Here is a 16,918-nt window from a genome sequence, read left to right on the forward strand (position 1 = left end):
TGGATGAACCATTCGCAGAAGTGTACCCGTGGAGGCCAATCAGATGCTGACAGTGCCGGCACACGCTGTACATGGTACGGAAACAACTGGTTCTCCCGTAGCACTCTCCATACAGTGACGTGGTCAACGTTACCTTGTACAGCAGCAACTTCTCTGACGCTGACATTAGTGTTATCGTCAACTGCACGAAGAATTGCCTCGTCCATTGCAGGTGTCCTCGTCGTTCTAGGTCTTCCCCAGTCGCGAGTCATAGGCTGGAATGTTCCGTGCTCCCTAAGACGCCGATCAATTGCTTCGAACGTCTTCCTGTCGGGACGCCTTCGTTCTGGAAATCTGTCTCGATACAAACGTACCGCGCCACGGCTATTGCCCCGTGTTAATCCATACATCAAATGGGCATCTGCCAACTCCGCATTTGTAAACATTGCACTGACTGCAAAACCACGTTCGCGATGAACACTAACCTGTTGATGCTACGTACTGATGTGCTTGATGCTAGTACTGTAGAGCAATGAGTCTCATGTCAACGCAAGCACCGAAGTCAACATTACCTTCCTTCAATTGGGCCGACTGGCGGTGAATCGAGGAAGTACAGTACATACTGACGAAACTAAAATGAGCTCTAACATGGAATTAAGCGTTTCCGGACACATGTCCATATAACATCTTTTCTTTATTTGTGTGTGAGGAATGTTTCCTGAAAGTTTGGCCGTACCTTTTTGTAACACCCTGTATATATATCTTCCACTTGTGTCACACCATTTGCGAACTTCCTACTCCATTCGTAGACTTGCTGCTGTGATAAACATGCATCACCGTACTGAACCTTCATTCGTCGATGAATTTCAATTGGTTTCACACCTTCAATACGCACAAACCGAATAACAGAACGCTGTTCTTCCCTGGTGCAAGTCACAAGTGGGACGGCCATCTTTATAGTGATACCGCAACGGTATGTGTGCGTCTGCATTATGCTGCCACCTACAGGCCATTCTGCACGCTTTCTGTTGCACGCTTACCAACTTACAGAATAACGGCGCGAAATTTCGAGTTGTTATTACAAATTTAAGGTTTTCATTTGACTCACCCTCGTACTTAAACCGAACTCAAAAAAATGTGTGTGTAATCTTATGAGACTTAACTGCTAAGGTCTTCAGTCCCTAAGCTTACACAGTACTTAACCTAAATTATCCTAAGGACAAACACACACACCCAAGCCCGAGGGAAGACTCGAACCTCCGCCGAGACCAGCCGCACAGTCCATGACTGCAGCGCCACAGACCGCTCGGCTAATCCCGCGCGGCAAACCGAACCAACCTAATGACATCGCACACATCCATGCCCGAGGCAGGACTCGAACCTGCGAGCATAGCAGCCGCGTGGTTCCGGACTGAAGCACCTAGAACCGCTCTACCACAGCGGCCGGCTAAAATCAGCAGAAGGAATCACTCGACAATGCTACCAGCAGTCCAGATAGCACAATGACGGTGCGTACGGAGTCAACAAGAATGGGCTACAATGATCGAGCAGCTCCTCATAAGCCATAAATTTCTGTAGTCAGTGCTACTCGGCGCTTGAGGTGGTGTAATGAGAGGAGGTGCTGGATAGCTGATCACTGGAAACGCGTGATTTACAATGATGAATCACGCTATATTCCGTGGCATTCCGATAGGAGAATTTTGATTTGGCGAATGCTGGAGAACGTTACCTGCCATCATCTACAGCGCCATCAGTTTAGCACACAGGTGGTGTTATGGTATGGGCGATTTTTTCGTGGTTAGGGTGGGGCCCCCTTACTGCGCTTAAGGAAACACTTAATGCGGAAAGATATCCACACATTTTGTAGCATTGTGTACTGCCTACAGTAGAACAGTTCGAAGACGGTGATTGCACCACATGACAAAGCACCGGCATAAAGCAGCATCTGTAAGGCAATGTTTTGTTGACAGTAACATTCCTGAAATGGACTGGCCTGTGCAGAGTCCCGGTCTGAACCCAATGCAACACCTTTGGGATGGGCCAGAATATCGACTTTTGCTCCAGACTCCACGGTCCAACATCCCATATACGTCAAGCATCAGAAAGAGATAGTTAATATGTAAATTTACTGTTATCGAAGAAAATGTGATTTGTACAGCCTATTCTAGCTTTTCAGATAATAGGCTGTATTGTCAAGAATAAATAAAAAAATCACTACCTGTTCTAGTTTCGGCTCTTGAGGGAGAAACGGATTGCCATTCCTCCACAAACGTTCAGACACCTCACTGTAGGTGTTCCCAGGAAATTTCAGACCGTCACGAAGGGGAATGGTGGGCACACCGTATATTAATGTCAACTAATTGGTGTTCGGAATCTTTTGAGCAGATAAGAGTGAAACGACCCCTTAGAAAAATTAATGAATTACTGTGCTGATAAACCTCTTACATTATTTAATTTTCAAACAGCTGAGCAGAACTGAACGTACTCAGACATTACTCTCTTTACTTATTCTGATCAACACTAAACTGACACACAATATTTTTAGCGCAACGCAATCTGACTATCAAAAATCCCTACAAAAGAATGGCCCTGACTAACATTAACCTATACCTTTCACAAATCACTTACCTCACAAAAATCTTCGTTACTCGAACTACTGCAATACAGCGAGCGCCACTACTGCCAGCTAAATAAAAGATTCAAACTACTGAAGGCACTAACTACTGATAGACATTGTTAGCAAATGAAAGATTTTGATAGAGAACAAACAATGTATTTACCTTAATAGTGTTCAAAAGTCATTATATATAAGTTCATGGCGTCCAGTTTTACAAATTTACTGTCTCTGTCCAAAACTCCACCATCTCACTCCCCACATCCACCACTGCTGGCAGCTCACCTCCAACTGCGCAACGCTACGCGCTGTTAACAGCCAACAGCCCAACACTACAATAGCGAATATTACAACAATGCCACCCAGCCACAGACTGCACACAGCACAGCCCGTGATTTTCATAAAGAGCGCTACGTGGCGTTACCAATATAAAAACCTAGACAGCTTACTTACAAGAGTACAAGACCAAGAGCACAGTTGACGTCGTTGATGAAAAAATTGCCTCTCGCACCCACCGATTATCTGATAAGTTTAGCATACTGCATGCGACCGCAAGCCGCGCATGAACAGGTGTTGCGGATAACGTAAAAGCACACAGCGGCAAACCTCTTGCTATACAGATGTACGCGCAGATGCCTGCCGATTCGGCCTCTACAAGCGACTCATTTTTGGGCTATTTCGAATACTGCACTAGGGAATGTACACAATGAAACGGAATCTTCAGAATGGGGAATAATTACAGCAGGGATACCGCAGCGATCGATACCGTGTCCTTTCCTGTCGTTGTTATGGACAAATGATCTTCCATCACATATCCAAAAAGCAGACGTAATTCTCTTCGTGGAACAAGCGAGTATTACACTGAAGACCCAAAGAAACTGGTTCACCCGCCTAATATCGTGTGTAGGGCCCCCGCGAGCACGAAAAAGTGCCCCAAAACGACGTGGCATGGACCTAACTAATGTCTGAAGTAGTGCTGGAGTGAACTGACACCAAAAACCCTGCAGGGCTGTCCATAAATCCGTACAAGTACGAGGGGGGTGGAGATCTCTTCTGAACAGCACGTTGCAAGCCATCTCAGATATGCTCAATAGTGTTCACATCTGGGGAATTTGGTGGTCAGCGGAAGTGTCTAAACTCAGAAGAGTCGTCTGTAGCATTTCTCGATGTGTGGTGTGTCGCATTGTCCTGCTGGAATTGCCCAAGTCCGTCGGAATGCAGATCGACATGAATGGATGCAGGTGATCAGACAAGATGCTTACGTACGGGCCACCTGTTAGAGTTGTATCTAGGTGTGTCAGTGGTGCCATATCACTAAAACTGCACACGAATTACACGATTACAGAGCCTCCACCAGCTTGAACAGTCCCCTGCTGGCATGCATGGTCCATGTATTCATGAGGTTGTCTCAATAGCCATACACGTCCATCCTCATGATATAATTTGAACCGAGACTCGTCCGACTAGGTAACATGTTTCTAGTCATCAACAGTTCAATGCCGGTGATGACGATCCCAGGCGAAGCGTAAAGCTTTGTTATGCAGTCATCAAGGGTACACGAGTCGGCATTCGGCTCCGGAATCCCATATCGATAATGTTTCGTTGAATGCTCCACACGCTGACACTTGTTGTTGACCCAGCATTGAAATCTACATCTACATCTACATCTACATCTATACTCCGCGAGCCACCTTACGGTGTGTGGCGGAGGGTACTTATTGTACCACTATCTGATCCCCCCTTCCCTGTTCCATTCACGAATTGTGCGTGGGAAGAACGACTGCTTGTAAGTCTCCGTATTTGCTCTAATTTCTCGGATCTTTTCGTTGTGATCATTACGCGAGATATATGTGGGCGGTAGTAATATGTTGCCCATCTCTTCCCGGAATGTGCTCTCTCGTAATTTCGATAATAAACCTCTCCGTATTGCGTAACGCCTTTCTTGAAGTGTCCGCCACTGGAGCTTGTTCAGCATCTCCGTAACGCTCTCGCGCTGACTAAATGTCCCCATGACGAATCGCGCTGCTTTTCGCTGGATCATGTCTATCTCTTCTATTAATCCAACCTGGTAAGGGTCCCATACTGATGAGCAATACTCAAGAATCGGACGAACAAGCGTTTTGTAAGCTACTTCTTTCGTCGATGAGTCACATTTTCTTAGAATTCTTCCTATGAATCTCAACCTGGCGCCTGCTTTTCCCACTATTTGTTTTATGTGATCATTCCACTTCAGATCGCTCCGGATAGTAACTCCTAAGTATTTTACGGTCGTTACCGCTTCCAATGATTTACCACCTATGGCATAATCGTACTGGAATGGATTTCTGCCCCTATGTATGCGCATTATATTACATTTATCTACGTTTAGGGAAAGCTGCCAGCTGTCGCACCATTCATTAATCCTCTGCAGGTCTTCCTGGAGTACGTACGAGTCTTCTGATGTTGCTACTTTCTTGTAGACAACCGTGTCATCTGCAAATAGCCTCACGGAGCTACCGATGTTGTCAACTAAGTCATTTATGTATATTGTAAACAATAAGGGTCCTATCACGCTTCCTTGCGGTACTCCCGAAATTACCTCTACATCTGCAGATTTTGAACCGTTAAGAATGACATGTTGTGTTCTTTCTTCTAGGAAATCCTGAATCCAATCACAAACCTGGTCCGATATTCCGTAAGCACGTATTTTTTTCACTAAACGTAAGTGCGGAACCGTATCAAATGCCTTCCTGAAGTCCAGGAATACGGCATCAATCTGCTCGCCAGTGTCTACGGCACTGTGAATTTCTTGGGCAAATAGGGCGAGCTGGGTTTCACATGATCTCTGTTTGCGGAATCCATGTTGGTTATGATGAAGGAGATTTGTATTATCTAAGAACGTCATAATACGAGAACACAAAACATGTTCCATTATTCTACAACAGATTGACGTAAGTGAAATAGGCCTATAATTATTCGCATCTGATTTATGACCCTTCTTGAAAATGGGAACGACCTGTGCTTTCTTCCAGTCGCTAGGTACTTTACGTTCTTCCAGAGATCTACGATAAATTGCTGATAGAAAGGGGGCAAGTTCTTTAGCATAATCACTGTAGAATCTTAAGGGTATCTCGTCTGGTCCGGATGCTTTTCCGCTACTAAGTGATAGCAGTTGTTTTTCAATTCCGATATCGTTTATTTCAATATTTTCCATTTTGGCGTCCGTGCGACGGCTGAAGTCAGGGACCGTGTTACGATTTTCCGCAGTGAAACAGTTTCGGAACACTGAATTCAGTATTTCTGCCTTTCTTCGGTCGTCCTTTGTTTCAGTGCCATCGTGGTCAACGAGTGACTGAATAGGGGATTTAGATCCGCTTACCGATTTTACATATGACCAAAACTTTTTAGGGTTCTTGTTTAGATTGTTTGCCAATGTTTTATGTTCGAATTCGTTGAATGCTTCTCTCATTGCTCTCTTTACGCTCTTTTTCGCTTCGTTCAGCTTTTCCTTATCAGCTATGATTCGACTACTCTTAAACCTATGGTGAAGCTTTCTTTGTTTCCGTAGTACCTTTCGTACATGATTGTTATACCACGGTGGATCTTTCCCCTCGCTTTGGACCTTAGTCGGTACGAACTTATCTAAGGCGTACTGGACGATGTTTCTGAATTTTTTCCATTTTTGTTCCACATCCTCTTCCTCAGAAATGAACGTTTGATGGTGGTCACTCAGATATTCTGCGATTTGTGCCCTATCACTCTTGTTAAGCAAATAGATTTTCCTTCCTTTCTTGGCATTTCTTATTACACTTGTAGTCATTGATGCAACCACTGACTTATGATCACTGATACCCTCTTCTACATTCACGGAGTCGAAAAGTTCCGGTCTATTTGTTGCTATGAGGTCTAAAACGTTAGCTTCACGAGTTGGTTCTCTAACTATCTGCTCGAAGTAATTCTCGGACAAGGCAGTCAGGATAATGTCACAAGAGTCTCTGTCCCTGGCTCCAGTTCTGATTGTGTGACTATCCCATTCTATACCTGGTAGATTGAAGTCTCCCCCTATTACAATAGTATGATCACGAAACTTCTTCACGACGTTCTGTAGGTTCTCTCTGAGGCGCTCAACTACTACGGTTGCTGATGCAGGTGGCCTATAGAAGCATCCGACTATCATATCTGACCCACCTTCGATACTTAACTTAACCCAGATTATTTCACATTCGCATTCGCTAATAACTTCACTGGATATTATTGAATTCTTTACTGCTATAAATACTCCTCCACCATTGGCGTTTATCCTATCCTTGCGGTATATATTCCATTCTGTGTCTAGGATTTCGTTACTGTTCACTTCCGGTTTTAACCAACTTTCCGTTCCTAATACTATATGCGCACTATTTCCTTCAATAAGAGATACTAATTCAGGAACCTTGCCCTGGATACTCCTGCAGTTTACCAATATTACGTTAACTTTTCCTGTTTTTGGTCTCTGAGGACGGACGTTCTTTATCAACGATGATAATGTTCTCTCTGGTAAGCCGTCAGGTATTTTATCGTTTCGCCCAAGGGGGGGTCCCTCTAACCTAAAAAACCCCCGTGTGCACGCCACACGTACTCTGCTACCCTAGTAGCTGCTTCCGGTGTGTAGTGCACGCCTGACCTGTCTAGGGGGGCCCTACAGTTCTCCACCCAATAACGGAGGTCGATGAATTTGCAACCATTATAGTCGCAGAGTCGTCTGAGCCTCTGGTTTAGACCCTCCACACGGCTCCAAACCAGAGGACCGCGATCGACTCTGGGCACTATGCTGCAGATATTAAGCTCAGCTTGCACTCCGCGTGCGATGCTGGTTGTCTTCACCAAATCGGCCAGCCGCCGGAAGGAACCAAGGATGGCCTCAGAACCCAAGCGGCAGGCGTCATTCGTTCCGACATGTGCTACTATCTGCAGCCGGTCACACCCAGTGCGTTCAATAGCTGCCGGAAGGGCCTCCTCCACATTACGGACGAGACCCCCCGGCAAGCACACCGAGTGCACACTGGCATTCTTCCCCGACCTACCCGCTATTTTCCTGAGGGGCTCCATAACCCGCCTAACGTTGGAGCTCCCTATAACTAATAGGCCCGCCCTCTGTGACTGTCGGGACCTTGCCGGAGAATCGGCCACTGGCCCAACAGGCGAGGCATCCTGTGGTGGCTCGGAAACGATGTCATCACCACTAGGAAGCACCCCGTACCTGTTGGAAAGGGGTAAGGCAGCCGCCACGCGGCCAGATCCCACCTTCGCCTTTCGGCCAGGCACGCGCGAGCCCACCACTGTCCGCCATTCACCCTGGAGTGATGGCTGACCGGTAAGATGCTCACTGCCGGAAGACGCAGCGACATCAGGGGTTCCATGTGATTCCAAGGCCACCGAAGTAGGCATAGGTCTCACCACAGTTGCCCCAACGCCACTACGAGCCGACGCCTGCGCCTCGAGCTCGATGAGCCTAACAGACAAAGCCTCCACCTGTCCCCGAAGAGTGGCCAATTCTCCTTGCGTCCGCTCACAACAACCACAGTCCCTACACATGACTATGTTTACCCTACTCTATACGGTGACAAATTCCCAAGATAATCTTCTGATGAGCTACTCTGATAATCAAGAAACACTCACTGAAATACGAGACGCGAAAACTACGCTAGGTTTTCCCAGAAAAACTATTTAAAAGCTAAGCGCAGCAAATAAGTACAAAAACACTGTTATTGAAATAAAAGGTTCTACCTAGCACTCGAACACGCAAGAAATTACAAAAATAAACTAGTAATTACACAGATAACTGAAAATAAGTCGCTGCTGTTTGTAAAATATGTAAGAAGCAAACGGTGTACTCGCCTTAGTAGTAGCAGGAGCTAGCGATGCGCTCTCGCTGACGGTCTAACTGCAGCAATCTGTGTAAGGATTGCACTTCTGTCACACTAAACGATTCTCTTCAGTCGTCGTTGGTCCCGTTCTTGCAGGATCTTCTTCCGGTTCCAGCGATGTCGGAGGTTTGATGTTTTACCGGATTCCTGACATTCACAGTACCCTCCTGAAATGGTCGTACGGGAAAATACCCACTTCATCGCTACCTCGGAGGTGCTGTGTCCCATCACTCGTGCGTCGACTATAACATCACGTTCAAACCCACTTCGTAGCAGCAGCAACCGATGTAGCAACTGCGCCAGACACTTGTTGTATGCTGCGCAGTGTCGCCGCGCTGTATGAGACGCCTTGTCACGGTTCGCGCGGCTTCCCCCCGTAGGAGGTTCGAGTCCTCCCTCGGGCATGGGTATGTATGTTGTCCATAACGTAAGTTAGCTTAAGTTACATTAATTAGTGTGTAAGCCTATCTCTGTATTTGAATACGCATGCCTATACCAGGTCCTTTGGCACTTCATTGTAGATCCACGCGCGGATGCATCCCGATTCGGCCTCTCCAATCGACCCATTTTGGGAAAATTTTGAATAGCGTACACAATGGAACCACATCTTCAGAATGGGGAATAATTGCTGCAGGGATACCACAGCGATCGATACTGTGTCCTTTCTTGGACTTATTACGTAAAAATGATCTTCCATCACAGATCCAAGAAGCAGACATCATTATCTTTGCTGACGATGCACGTATTAGAATCAATCCTAATGAGGTAGCTGAAACACTTGAAAGTGTAAACCACGTTTTGTTAAAAATTAATGACTGGATCTCTGCGCATGAACTGCCATTGGATTTAGATAAAAAATAATAACGGCAATTCAAAACTGTACAACTCCCGACCACGTCATTAGAAACAATTCATAAAGATAAATCAACGAATGAAACAAAACATTCTAACTGGTAGGTGTTTACATTAATGAGAATCTAAAATGGAAGTCACTTGACAAAGTCATAATTAAATTGAGAACGTTTGGAGCATTATGGGCAGCGCTCTTCACCATCTCGGAGTTTTGACGACCTAATGCGCCAACTGGACAAAATTCGGCACAAATCCCTCTGGATGACAGCCAACAGCTCTATCAACCATTGTGAAGCCGACATTTCTGATACTGTAATCATTTGTTTGCCTGTACATTTACATCACATCTACCGAATTCCGTCCCATTCGGGCAGTTCCTTTGGTTTGTGTGTGTGTGTGTATTCATGCGTGCATGAGAAGAACAAGAACTTCAGAAATTATACAAATGGTCAGCATGTTAACATTCGTATTTTGCGATGAGAAAATTTGCTAAATAATTATAAAACCTACTCTTTCTGTATCATGGGCACAGGTTGCAATAACAGCCCACGAAACATGCAGATAACTTAGTAACTAACTAACATGGGAGATGCAAACCAACATACCCGGACAGGAAAGCACATTAGGGAAATGGTTCAAATAGCTCTAAGCACTATGGGATTTAACATCTGAGGTCATCAGTCCCCTAGACTTAGAGAACTACTTAAACCTAACTAACTAAGGACAGCACACACATCCATGCCCGATGCAGGATTCGAACCTGCGGCCGTAGCAGCAGCGCGGTTCCGAACTGAAGCGCTTAAAACTGCTCGGCCACAGCGGTCGGCCACATTAGGGACAAAAACGCTTTCAAGGCGTTCAGAAGTCGAACTTCCGATAGCTACCAAGGCCTCATCTGGAAATGAGTACTCCGGCGACACACGAACAAGTGTTTCCATTCAACAGCACTTGCTAGAAAACTGACAATAATGAAACTGAGCACCACGACAGCATCCGGCGGCGCAAAACACGTGGTCGGTGGGACGTAGCAGAACAATGGTGTGACTGATCGCGTTGAGAGGCGTGGCAGCCTTACCGGTAAGCATTGTCCCGTCCGTGTGACATTTGGCGCGGGAAGCGTTACGGCACGGATCTGATTTTTGCGAGCGGCCGTTGGTCCAGCGGAACCCTAACGGGAACCTCTGAAGTCGCAGGTGTACAGTCTCTAGAAATTGGCCGGGAAACCGTTTAAAATTGAATCAGTTGACACTACAGTAGGGTATTTTGTTATTTTACCAGGAATAAAATAATTTGATGATTGAAAGATTGCAGTGGCGTGCAGCCAGCCGTGGTTGACAAGACGCTGTTGGTAACCACATCCGACAAAATGTAAGCCACTGCCTTAAATGAAAAACTGATCTCTTTGGAGTATTTTTTTCACTTGCTGCTCATTTTTACCGACGCACCACCTGACTGCTTTCGGTGCGTCACTTAATTCCTCTTGGCCGCTATGATCGGCGTATAGGACCCAAGTTGATCTGAGCAGCAGTTCCATACAGCACCCACATCCGATCATACCGTTTCCCGTGTCTCGCCACTTGGTGGCAGAAACGGAAAAAAAGAGAGGGAAGATTTTATGGGTAGAGGGAGGATGAAGAAAGATATAGTCAGAGACGAAATTGAAAGAGGGAGGGGGAGGTGGAGAAGAAGAGACAGAGGGAGTGGGGAGGAGACAGTAGACATATAGAAAGGGGGCTAATAAGTGGGCAGACAGAGGGAGAAAGTGGTGGACACAGGGTAGGGGACGAGAAAGAGTTTTCAGTACATTTGTCGAACAGATACAGGTTCAAATGGCTCTGAGCACTATGCGACTTAACTTCTGAGGTCATCAGTCGCCTAGAACTTGGAACTAATTAAACCTAACTAACCTAAGACATCACACACATCCATACCCGAGGCAGGATTTGAACCTGCGACCGGAGCGGTCGCTCGGCTCCAGACTGTAGCGCCTAGAACCACAAGGCGACTAAGGCCGGCTCAGATACAGGCAAAAGGATATATATATATATATATATATATATATATATATATATATATATATATATATATATGTTGTGGACTCTCTTTTTTGCAAAACTGAGACCATCATCACTACTAGAGGCGATGTAACCTGGTATTAAGATGATGTCTCCTGGAAAATTTTCGAAATTTGTTGTAAGTTCCTATGGGACCAAACTACTGAGGTCATCGGTACCTAGGCTTACACACTACTTAATCTAACTTTACGCTAAGGACAACACACACACCCATACCCGCGGGAGGACTCGAACCTCCGACGGGGTGAGCTGCGCGAACCGTATCAATGCGCCCAAGACCGTGCGGCAACCCCGCGCGGCACGTCTCCTGGGGATGGGAAATTTTTCCCGTAATTTATCTACGAAACAGGCAACACAGCGAGCAAATGGCTCTCGGATAAAAGCTACATTTGGTTGGTGATTGTACCTTGCTACTCTACTAACCGAAACGACAACCACAAATTATTGTAATCGGAGCATACTGCGGCGCTGCACTGACGGTTGCACACAAACTTGTGCTCCTGTAATCCAGTTGCAAGCAGAGGGGAGAGGGGGGGGACAATGATTTCGTCTCTGAATCGTAGATAGCTTTGCCTGCTATGTTATTAGCTGTCCTGGGTTTACTTTGGCTTTTGTAGAGAATGAAGAACTCTTTCAGATTGTGCTTTTAGGTCTGAATATTGGTAGTGAAATGTTGGTGGAAATACTAGTACAATCTTTTCACATTACTGCCAAAGGTGAACAGATACGGTCCATCAGGTCTTGCGAGAGGTGAGGACTATCCACTTGTTGGATAGTATTGTTTGAATTCATTTCAGTCGCAGGTTCAGGATATCTGTGAGAACAATTAAAACGAATGATTGTTCGCCATTTTTCAAAACATTTCACAGCTATATTTTGTCTAAGAAGACTAGACGCTATAACAAAATTTAATATTATTTAGCTTTTCTATATTGAGAGTACTGCAGCTTAATGAAGTTTGTCACTTGAAGCGTTTCGCTTTATTGTAAAGCATCATCAACAGTTATTGCACAACCATCTGTGTAAACGATAATCTTTGTACATTCTGATTACTAAAGATCACAATCTCTCTTGAACACGTTACGTATGACGTTTATTGTCGGGCTTGCTGTCTTGTAGTAATGTGAGAACGTGGAAAATGCAGTGTCGCGGGGCCGAATGCCAGTCAGACATTGGTCTGCATTTACGCTTGTCTACGCCTCTCCATTGTGCGAAGATATGCCGGGAACGACACGTGGTTCGGATATCACAGTAAATTGCAGCTGCCGTTTCCCCAGTAGGACTACAAGGACAGGCGAGAGACACACAAATCGCGGAAGTGGCGTCCAATTGAAAGAAGTTCCAAACTAGCGGGGAACGATCCCTCCACAGGAACTCCCAGCTTATTATGTCATGAGAATTTCCTTTGTTCTAACGTTCATTGTTACTTTTCACGTGTTTTCATGACAGATGGATTTTTTGCTTGTTCTTAGCAGAGATTGTAGACGAACAAAGCTTGGTACCAACAGCATTACTAACGTATTTCCGCTTTTCGAAACTGACCTTTCCTCTAACTCACTTCAGTTTGATTCCGTATGAGTTTGTGTAATGCAGCTGATTTAAGTGCCTTAATATCAACAGACCCTCATAACTCTGACGATGACAAATTCACGCAACATAAAATCGAAGTGCGCGCTACTATTATAAACACAGGCGTGGAAACTATGAGTATGTGAGCTACTAAGGGATGGGAATCTAGTTTTTTTCATTGGTGGATGGCCATTCCCTTTCTCATTCAGTGTCCGTCCAAGGACCGAACTGTACTATCCAATAAAGAGGTCCAGGTTTACTTATATATGCCCAGAAATGTTGGGAAAAACTGCGACAGGTTGTACAGGGTATCTTTAGGAACAAATCGAGGATGGGAACCTGTATATGGGAACGCCATCCAACGATGGTACAGAATGTCGAGATCATAGGCGTCGGCGCCTGCGACTAGGCTACCCCTTTGGCAGAAAACTTGACTTTGTACGCTGGGAGGCCACAGACGGAACGTTTCGCAAAGTTGTTTGTTACTTAGTGATCGCGATTGATAGCCAGGATCGCCAGTAGAGAGGTTGGAGCTAGCTCTTCTACGTAGGAAGGACTTGTCTCCTATGAACATAATGCTCTTCTGCCACGGAAATTGAATAATATCTATTTCATCCTTCGTTCCCAAATCAGACGGAATGTAAATAACATAGAATATTGTAGCACATACTTTTATTACATCCATAAGAAATTCCCACAATGTGTTAACAACGCTAACATGAAAAACAATATTTGCGTGTGTCGAGATGCGACCTCACAGCTTTTGACTAGAGAGACCCCGACATTATTCATTACGCTAGCACTTAGTTGTGTTATGTTTGTCTCCTGTCTTTGTTATCACAGCCTGAAGGGATATATCGTTGATGCGTTATTAAGTGACACTTAATGGCAATGGTGGCGTGCTTGTGACAAAGTTTCTGTGCGCCTTTACCTTGAACCGACATACTACAAATTATAATACAAGCGTGTCTCCTGCTTAATTTTTAAATTATTGCCGATAACAACTTACTGCTGAGAGGGCACTCTCATATGATGCCATTCACTGTTAATAAATCATTATCTAAAATTTAATTTTAACAGTAATTATAATAAATCATTCCAAGAATGACGCGTTTATATTAATCTGCTATGCAAGTGCATGGAGTCTTGTGAGAGGCCCGTATCTAACGCTAACGAAAGTCGATAGCCGATCATGCGGTCGTCGATACTGTGCGTGACGTCAAAATGACATCTCATTTGCACGATGGTGGCGTGCAACATGTGTTACCCAGTACAATGCGCCTTGGCACAGAAGCTTTATCCTGACCGGAATGGTCCCTGTAGACGACCAGGCCGCAAGCCGATAAGCCATCACGTAAGCAGCTTAAAAATATCCTGTATGAAACGTACACTGATGAGCTGAAACATAAAATAAAAAAAAAAGTGTTCAAATGTGTGTGAAATCTAATGGGACTTAACTGCTAAGGTCATCAGTCCCTAAGCTTACACACTACTTAACCTATATTATCCTAAGGACAAACACACACACCCACGCCCGAGGGAGGACTCGAACCACCATCGGGACGAGCCGCACAGTCCATGACTGCAGCGCCCTAGACCGCTCGGCTAATCCCGCGCGGCAGTTGAAACATCATCACCACCGGATTAATAGCGTATTGATCCAACTCTGAAGGGTAGCAAAGTGGCGCTTCTGCGTGGCGTGCATTCCACAAGCCTATGGTACATTTTCGAAGATATGTAGTACCAGATGGTTACGCACGAATCACACAACTCCCATAAATTGCAGGCAGATGGTTTGCGAGCGCAGAGCTGGCGCCCGATAGAGTCTCACTTGTGTTCCATTGCCTTCACACAAGGCAAATATGGTAGCCAGGACATCAACGCGAGCTCACTATCAAGATTTGGCAGCCAGGACATCAACGCGAGCTCACTATCAAGATTTGGCAGCCAGGACATCAACGCGAGCTCACTATCACGATTTGGCAGCCAGGACATCAACGCTAGCTCAATATCAAGGTTTGGCAGCCAGGACAGCAACGCGAGCTCACTATCAAGATTTGGCAGCCAGGACATCAACGCGAGCTCACTATCAAGATTTGCCAGCCAGGACATCAACGCGAGCTCACTATCACGATTTGGCAGCCAGGACATCAACGCTAGCTCAATATCAAGGTTTGGCAGCCAGGACAGCAACGCGAGCTCACTATCAAGATTTGGCAGCCAGGACATCAACGCGAGCTCACTATCAAGATTTGCCAGCCAGGACATCAACGCGAGCTCACTATCACGATTTGGCAGCCAGGACATCAACGCTAGCTCAATATCAAGGTTTGGCAGCCAGGACAGCAACGCGAGCTCACTATCAAGATTTGGCAGCCAGGACATCAACGCGAGCTCACTATCAAGATTTGCCAGCCAGGACATCAACGCGAGCTCACTATCACGATTTGGCAGCCAGGACATCAACGCTAGCTCAATATCAAGGTTTGGCAGCCAGGACAGCAACGCGAGCTCACTATCAAGATTTGGCAGCCAGGACATCAACGCTAGCTCACTATCAAGATTTGGCAGCCAGGACAGCAACGCGAGCTCACTATCAAGATTTGGCAGCCAGGACATCAACGCGAGCTCACTATCAAGATTTGGCAGCCAGGACATCAACGCGAGCTCACTATCAAGATTTGGCAGCCAGGACATCAACGCTAGCTCAATATCAAGGTTTGGCAGCCAGGACAGCAACGCGAGCTCACTATCAAGATTTGGCAGCCAGGACATCAACGCTAGCTCACTATCAAGATTTGGCAGCCAGGACAGCAACGCGAGCTCACTATCAAGATTTGGCAGCCAGGACATCAACGCGAGCTCACTATCAAGATTTGGCAGCCAGGACACCAACGCGAGTTCATTATCATGCTCGTCGAACCACTGTAACACGATTCTCTCCTTGTGATACGGACAGTTATCCTGGCGGAAGAGTCATCGACGCCGAAGAAAACATCAAGCATTATGGGATGCAGTTGGTCTGCAATACTGCTCACGTAGTCCACCGCTGCCTTCGATCACTACCACAGGTCCCATAGAAATCCAGGGAAATGTCCGCCATAGCATAATACTGGTCCCACCGGCTTGCGTCCGTAGCGCAGTGCACGTTTCTAACAGCTGTTTGCCTGCATGACAACGTATTCGGACACGACCATCGACTTGGACTAACAAGAAACGTGATTCATCCGACTAGGTGATCGAATGCTCAATTGCGATGATCCTGTGCCCACCGCAGTCGTAACTTACGATTTCCTTGGGTCAGTATGGTGAAAAAGGAGAGGTCATCTGCTACGGAGCCCCGCGTTCAATACTGTGCGCTGGAACAAATTTGAAAAGGATACCACAAGGTTCAGTCTTAGAACCTGTATTATTTCTGAAATATCGAATGTTTTGCAAAAAAAAAAATGGTTCAGATGGCTCTGACCAGTATGGGACTCAACATCTGAGGTCACCAGTCCCCTAGAACATAGAACTACTTAAACCTGTGCTCCGACAGTCTCGTGCATGCACCAGGATTGTACCTCGTAGTCAGAACTTCTACATATCGCCTTGTCCACGCTCTGTAACGTGGAGTGGAGTCCAACAACTTGTCGCCTATTCGTCGTTTTACCGCCTTCAAAGACTTTTCATAGACACTTGCGACAGTAGCACGTCAACAGTGGACTACTTTCACCGTTATCGAAATGCTCGTTCCCTGGCATCGGTCCATAACAATATGCCGTTTGTCAGAATGTATAACATCAGTGGGTTTCCCCATTTAGGCCCCTATGGCCGTTAGAATGATTCACCATTCATCTTTGATCCGGCTATGTAGTTTTACTCATCATGTCACTTGATGGCTATGCCATCAGGCGGTATTCAATGGTGGGCAATGACTATAATGTTTGGTTTACAAGTGTAGC

This window comes from Schistocerca nitens, chromosome 9 (assembly GCF_023898315.1).
Source record: "Schistocerca nitens isolate TAMUIC-IGC-003100 chromosome 9, iqSchNite1.1, whole genome shotgun sequence".
Lineage (NCBI taxonomy): Eukaryota > Metazoa > Arthropoda > Insecta > Orthoptera > Acrididae > Schistocerca > Schistocerca nitens.